Consider the following 7,500-nt stretch of genomic DNA (forward strand, 5'->3'; position numbering starts at 1 on the left):
CCCTAAACAGAATTCTAAACCTCAGCTGTGCATGGCATGTACCTAACCCTAACCCTAACCCTAACCCTAACCCTAACCCTAACACTAACACTAACCCTAACACTAACCCTAACCCTAAAAGACCTAACCCTAAACGGAACTCTAAACCTCAGTTGTGCATGGCATGTACCTAACCCTAACCCTAACCCTAACCCTAACCCTAATCCTATACCTAACCCTAATCCTGACCCTAAGAGGCCTAACCCTAGACGGAACTCTAAACCTCAGCTGTGCATGGCATGTACCTAACCCTAACCCTAACCCTAACCCTAACCCTAACCCTAATCCTAAACCTAACCCTAATCCTGACCCTAAGAGGCCTAACCCTAGACGGAACTCTAAACCTCAGCTGTGCATGGCATGTACATAACCCTAACCCTAAGCCTAACCCTAAGCCTAACCCTAACCCTAAGTGACCTAACCCTAAACGGAACTCTAAACCTCAGCTGTGCTTGGCATGTACCTAAACCTAACCCTAACCCTAACCCTAACCCTAACCCTAACCCTAACCTTAACCCTAACCCTAACCCTAACCCTAACCCTAAGAGACCTAACCCTAAACGGAACTCTAAACCTCAGCTATGCATGGCATGTACCTAACCCTAACCGTAACCCTAACCGTAACCCTAACCCTAACCCTAACCCTAACCCTAACCCTAACCCTAACCCTAACCCTAACCCTAACCGTAAAAGACCTAACCCTAAACGGAACTCTAAACCTACAGCTGTGCATGGCATGTACCTAACCCTAACCCTAACCCTAACCCTAACCTTAACCCTAAGCCTAAGAGACCTAACCCTAAACGGAACTCTAATCCTCAGCTGTGCAATCATGTACCTAACCCTAACCCTAACCCTAACCCTAACCCTAAACCTAAGAGACCTAACCCTAGACGGAACTCTAAACCTCAGCTGTGCATGGCATGTACCTAAACGTAACCCTAACCCTAACCCTAACCCTAACCCTAATCCTAAACCTAAGAGACCTAACCCTAAACGGAATTCAAAACCTCAGCTGTGCATGGCATGTACCTAACCCTAACCCTAACCCTAACCCTAACCCTAACCCTAAAAGACCTAACCCTAAACGGAACTCTAAACCTCAGCTGTGCATGGCATGTACCTAACCCTAACCCTAACCCTAACCCTAACCTTAACCCTAACCCTAAGAGACCTAACCCTAAACGGAACTCTAAACCTCAGCTGTGCTTGGCATGTACTTAACACTAACCCTAACCCTAACCCTAACCCTAAAAGACCTAACCCTAAACGGAACTCTAAACCTCAGCTGTGCGTGGCATGTACCTAACCCTAACCCTAACCCTAACCCTAACCCTAACCCTAACCCTAACCCTAACAGACCTAACCCTAAACGGAACTCAAAACCTCAGCTCTGCTTGGCATGTACCTAACCCTAACCCTAACCCTAACCCTAACCCGAACCCTAATCCTGACACTAAGAGGCCTAACCCTAAACGGAACTCAACCTCAGCTGTGCATGGCAGGTACATAACCCTAACCCTAACCCTAACCCTAACCCTAACCCTAACCCTAACCCTAACCCTAACCCTAACCCTAACCCTAACCCTAAAACTGACCCTAAGAGACCTAACCCTAAACGGAACTCAAAACCTCAGCTGTGCATGGCATGTACCTAACCCTAACCCTAACCCTAACCCTAACCCTAACCCTAAGAGACCTAACCCTAAACGGAACTCTAAACCTCAGCTGTGCATGGCATGTACCTAACCCTAACCCTAACCCTAAGAGACCTAACCCTAAATGGAACTCAAAACCTCATCTGTGCTTGGCATGTACCTAACCCTAACCCTAACCCTAACCGTAACCCTAACCCTAACCCTAACCCTAACCCTAACCCTAACCCTAACCCTAAGAGACCTAACCCTAAACAGAATTCTAAACCTCAGCTGTGCATGGCATGTACCTAACCCTAACCCTAACCCTAACCCTAACCCTAACCCTAACACTAACACTAACCCTAACACTAACCCTAACCCTAAAAGACCTAACCCTAAACGGAACTCTAAACCTCAGTTGTGCATGGCATGTACCTAACCCTAACCCTAACCCTAACCCTAACCCTAATCCTATACCTAACCCTAATCCTGACCCTAAGAGGCCTAACCCTAGACGGAACTCTAAACCTCAGCTGTGCATGGCATGTACATAACCCTAACCCTAACCCTAACCCTAACCCTAACCCTAACCCTAACCCTAAAACTGACCCTAAGAGAGCTAACCCTAAACGGAACTCTAAACCTCAGCTGTCCATGGCATGTACCTAACCCTAACCCTAACCCTAACCCTAACTTTAAGAGACCTAACCCTAAACGGATCTCGAAACCTCAGCTGTGCATGGCATATACCTAACCCTAACACTAACTCTAACCCTAACCCTAACCCTAACCCTAACCCTAACCCTAACCCTAACCCTAACCCTAACCTTAACCCTAACCCTAAGAGACTTAACCCTAAACGGAACTCTAAACCTCAGCTGTGCTTGGCATGTACCTAACCCTAACCCTAACCCTAACCCTAACCCTAACCCTAACCCTAAAAGACCTAAACCTAAACGGAATTCAAAACCTCAGCTGTGCATGGCATGTACCTAACCCTAACCCTAACCCTAACCCTAACCCTAACCCTAAAAGACCTAACCCTAAACGGAACTCTAAACCTCAGCTGTGCATGGCATGTAGCTAACCCTAACCCTAACCCTAACCCTAACCCTAACCCTAACCCTAACCCTAACCCTAACCGTAAGAGACCTAACCCTAAACGGAACTCAAAACCTCAGCTGTGCATGGCATGTACCTAACCCTAACCCTAACCCTAACCCTAACCCTAACCCTAACCCTAAAAGACCTAACCCTAAACGGAACTCTAAACCTCAGCTGTGCATGGCATGTACCTAACCCTAACCCTAACCCTAACACTAACCCTAACCCTAACCCTAACCCTAAGAGACCTAACCCTAAACGGAACTCTAAACCTCAGCTATGCATGGCATGTACCTAACCCTAACCGTAACCCTAACCCTAACCCTAACCCTAACCCTAACCCTAACCGTAAAAGACCTAACCCTAAACGGAACTCTAAACCTACAGCTGTGCATGGCATGTACCTAACCCTAACCCTAACCCTAACCTTAACCCTAAGCCTAAGAGACCTAACCCTAAACGGAACTCTAAACCTCAGCTGTGCATGGCATGTACCTAACCCTAACCCTAACCCTAACCCTAACCCTAACCCTAAGAGACCTAACCCTAAACGGAATTCAAAACCTCAGCTGTGCATGGCATGTACCTAACCCTAACCCTAACCCTAACCCTAACCCGAAAAGACCTAACACTAAACGGAACTCTAAACCTCAGCTGTGCATGGCATGTACCTAACCCTAACCCTAACCCTAACCCTAACCCTAACCCTAACCCTAACCCTAAGAGACCTAACCCTAAACGGAACTCAAAACCTCAGCTGTGCTTGGCATGTACCTAACCCTAACGCTAACCCTAACCCTAAGAGACCTAACCCTGAACGGAACTCTAAACCTGAGCTGTGCACGGCATGTACCTAACCCTAACCCTAACCCTAACCCTAACCCTAACCCTAATCCTAAACCTAACCCTAATCCTGACCCTAAGAGGCCTAACCCTAGACGGAACTCTAAACCTCAGCTGTGCATGGCATGTACATAACCCTAACCCTAAGCCTAACCCTAAGCCTAACCCTAACCCTAAGTGACCTAACCCTAAACGGAACTCTAAACCTCAGCTGTGCTTGGCATGTACCTAAACCTAACCCTAACCCTAACCCTAACCCTAACCCTAACCTTAACCCTAACCCTAACCCTAACCCTAAACCTAACCCTAACCCTAACCGTAAAAGACCTAACCCTAAACGGAACTCTAAACCTACAGCTGTGCATGGCATGTACCTAACCCTAACCCTAACCCTAACCCTAACCTTAACCCTAAGCCTAAGAGACCTAACCCTAAACGGAACTCTAAACCTCAGCTGTGCATGGCATGTACCTAACCCTAACCCTAACCCTAACCCTAACGCTGACCGTAAGAGGCCTAACCCTATAAGGAACTCTAATCCTCAGCTGTGCAATCATGTACCTAACCCTAACCCTAACCCTAACCCTAAACCTAAGAGACCTAACCCTAGACGGAACTCTAAACCTCAGCTGTGCATGGCATGTACCTAAACGTAACCCTAACCCTAACCCTAACTCTAAAAGACCTAACCCTAACCCTAACCCTAATCCTAAACCTTACCCTAACCCTAACCCTAAAAGGCCTAACCCTAAACGAAACTATAAACCACAGCTGTGCATGTCATGTACTTAAGCCTAACCCTAACCCTAACCCTAACCCTAGCCCGAACCCTAAGAGATCTAACCCTAGTCGGAGCTCTAAACCTCAGCTGTGCATGGCATGTACCTAACCCTAACCCGTACCCTAACCCTAACCCTAACCCTAATACTGACCCTGACCCTAACCCTGACTCTGACCCTAACCCTAACCCTAACCCTAATCTTTAACCCTAACCCTAACCCTAACCCTAACCCTAAGACTGACCCTGACCCTAATGCTGACTCTGACCCTAACACTAACCCTAACCCTAACCCTAACCCTAAGAGACCTAACCCTAAACGGAGCTCTAAATCTCAGCTGTGCATGCCATGTACCTAACCCTAACCCTAAACCTAACGCTAACCCTTACCCTAACCCTAACCCTGACCCTAACCATAACCCTAAGCCTAAGCCTAACCCTACGCCTAACCATAAACCCTAACCCTAAACGGAGCTCTAAACCTCAGCTGTGCATGTCATGTACATAAGCCTAACCCTAACCCTAACACAAACCCTGACCCTAAGAGACCTAACCCTAAACGGAACTCTAAACCTCAGCTGTGCATGGCATGTACCTAACCGCAACCCTAACGTTAACCGTAACCCTAACCCTAACGCTAAATCTAAGCCTAACCTAGACCCTAACCCTAACCCTAACCCTAACTCTGACCGTAAGAGGCCTAACCCTATACGGAACTGTAATCCTCAGCTCTGCAATCATGTACCTAACCCTAACCCTAACCCTAACCCTAACCCTAACCCTAACCCTAACCTGACCCTAAGAGATCTAACCCTAAACGGAGCTCTAAACCTCAGCTGTGCAGTGCATGTACCTAACCCTAACCCTACCCTAACCCTAACCATGACCCTGACCCTCGCTGCTGCTGCTTGCTGCCGCCGCACCAGGCTCTGGGCTAGGCGCACGGCCTTTGCTCCCCCACCACCACCACCACGCGCACCGCTCGGGAAGGAACAGCCCGAGTTTAACTTGCGGACGCCTCGCTTGCTGAACGGGTAAGCCGAAAGGGCGACACACGAACACGGACCGGCCCGCTGGACGGGCAAGCGAATGGGCGACACAAACACGCCCGGCCCCGGCGGCACCCTTCAGTAGCCGGCTGCGCCGAGCGCGCTGCTCGCGAGAGGAGTCACCGCTCGCTCTCCTATAGTACGGACTAGGGCAGCCGTGACAGCGGCAGGCTGCAAGAGGGTGGCGCATCTGGACACGGGGAGAGGGAGCGGCGACAGAGGCCACACGACGATGACGTCGCTGGAGGCAGTGTTGAGAGTGCGACCCCTTCGGCACCTCGGCGGCACGGAGGAGAAAAACAGGTCTACCAGACGGGCCCAGAAATGCGGCTAAGTCCCCTCCCGTCGCCAGGGGTAAACGTGGCCGTCCTTTCCGTGAAGGGCTCCGGCAGGGGCATCGCGCCCCCAACCGGCGAGACTGTTACTGAGCTCGCTCTTTCCGTTCCCGGGCAGCCTCCCGGGATGCCGTGCGGCACGGCCGAGACCGATGCTCTCGCTGCCTAGTCGCCGGTGGGGGGGGGGGGGGGGGGGGGGGGGGGGCGTGGTGGCCAGAAACGGAGGCCAGGTCTACCCGGCAGAGGAAAGCGGCGGAGGCGGAGGCTAGCTCTACCTCGGAGCAGGGCGCGCGTCCGCCAAGAGGCGGAGGCGGACGGCGGCTTACTCTCCGCGCGCCCTGCTATTGGCCGGTGACAATCGCCTGGAACCGACGGACGGACGGACCCCCGGCGGACGGGGAGATGCCTCCGTCGGCCTCGCTGGCCGTCAAGAAACGGGACCGACAAAGCCCCGCCTTCGGGAGGTCCAACCGGAGCGAACGGGGCACCCGTTCACGACGTGCACGGCCGACGGGAGGTCCTTTGCTGCCGCCGCCGTCCCGTCTGTCCTCGATGGTGATCGCCCCGTGGAATGGGACTTGGGCGGCATGCGTGCCCTCTCCTCTCCTCTCCTCTCCTCTCCTCTCCTCTCCTCTCCTCTCCTCTCCTCTCCTCTCCTCTCCTCTCCTCTCCCTCTCCTCTCCCTCTCCTCTCCTCTCCTCTCCTCTCCTCTCCCTCTCCCTCTCCTCTCCTCTCCCCGGCTCGGCTCGGCTCGGCTCGGCTCGCCTAAGAACGGCTCGGCTCGGCTGGGCTGGGCTGGGCTGAGATCGGCTCGGCTCGGCTCGGCTCGGCTCGTTTCGCCTAAGATCGGCTCGGCTCGGCTCGGCTCGTTTCGCCTAAGATCGGCTCGGCTGAGATCGGCTCGGCTCGGCTCGGCTCGGCTCGCCTAAGATCGGCTCGCCTAAGATCGGCTCGGCTCGGCTCGTTTCGCCTAAGATCGGCTCGGCTCGGCTCGGCTGGGCTGGGCTGAGATCGGCTCGGCTCGGCACGGCTCGTTTCGCCTAAGATCGGCTCGGCTCGGCTCGTTTCGCCTAAGATCGGCTCGGCTCGGCTCGCCTAAGATCGGTTCGGCTCGGCTCGGCTCGGCTCGGCTCGGCTCGTTTCGCCTAAGATCGGCTCGGCTCGGCTCGGCTGGGCTGGGCTGAGATCGGCTCGGCTCGGCTCGGCACGGCTCGTTTCGCCTAAGATCGGCTCGGCTCGGCTCGGCTCAGCTCGGCTCGGCTCGGCTCGGCTCGCCTAAGATCGGCTCGCCTAAGATCGGCTCGGCTGAGATCGGCTCGGCTCGGCTCGCCTAAGATCGGCTCGCCTAAGATCGGCTCGGCTGAGATCGGCTCGGCTCGGCTCGCCTAAGATCGGCTCGCCTAAGATCGGCTCGGCTCGGCTCGTTTCGCCTAAGATCGGCTCGGCTGGGCTGGGCTGGGCTGGGCTGAGATCGGCTCGGCTCGGCTCGGCTCGGCTCGGCTCGGCTCGGCTCGGCTCGGCTCGCCTAAGATCGGCTCGGCTCGGCTCGGCTCGGCTCGGCTCGGCTCGGCTCGGCCCGGCTCGGCTCGGCTCGGCTCGGCTCGCCTAAGATCGGCTCGGCTCGGCTCGGCTCGTTTCGCCTAAGATCGGTTCGGCTCGGCTGGGCTGGGCTGAGATCGGCTCGGCTCGGCTCGGCTCGGCTCGGCTCGGCTCGC

This window comes from Falco peregrinus, unplaced genomic scaffold (genome assembly GCF_023634155.1).
Source record: "Falco peregrinus isolate bFalPer1 unplaced genomic scaffold, bFalPer1.pri scaffold_19, whole genome shotgun sequence".
NCBI classification, from domain to species: Eukaryota; Metazoa; Chordata; class Aves; order Falconiformes; family Falconidae; genus Falco; species Falco peregrinus.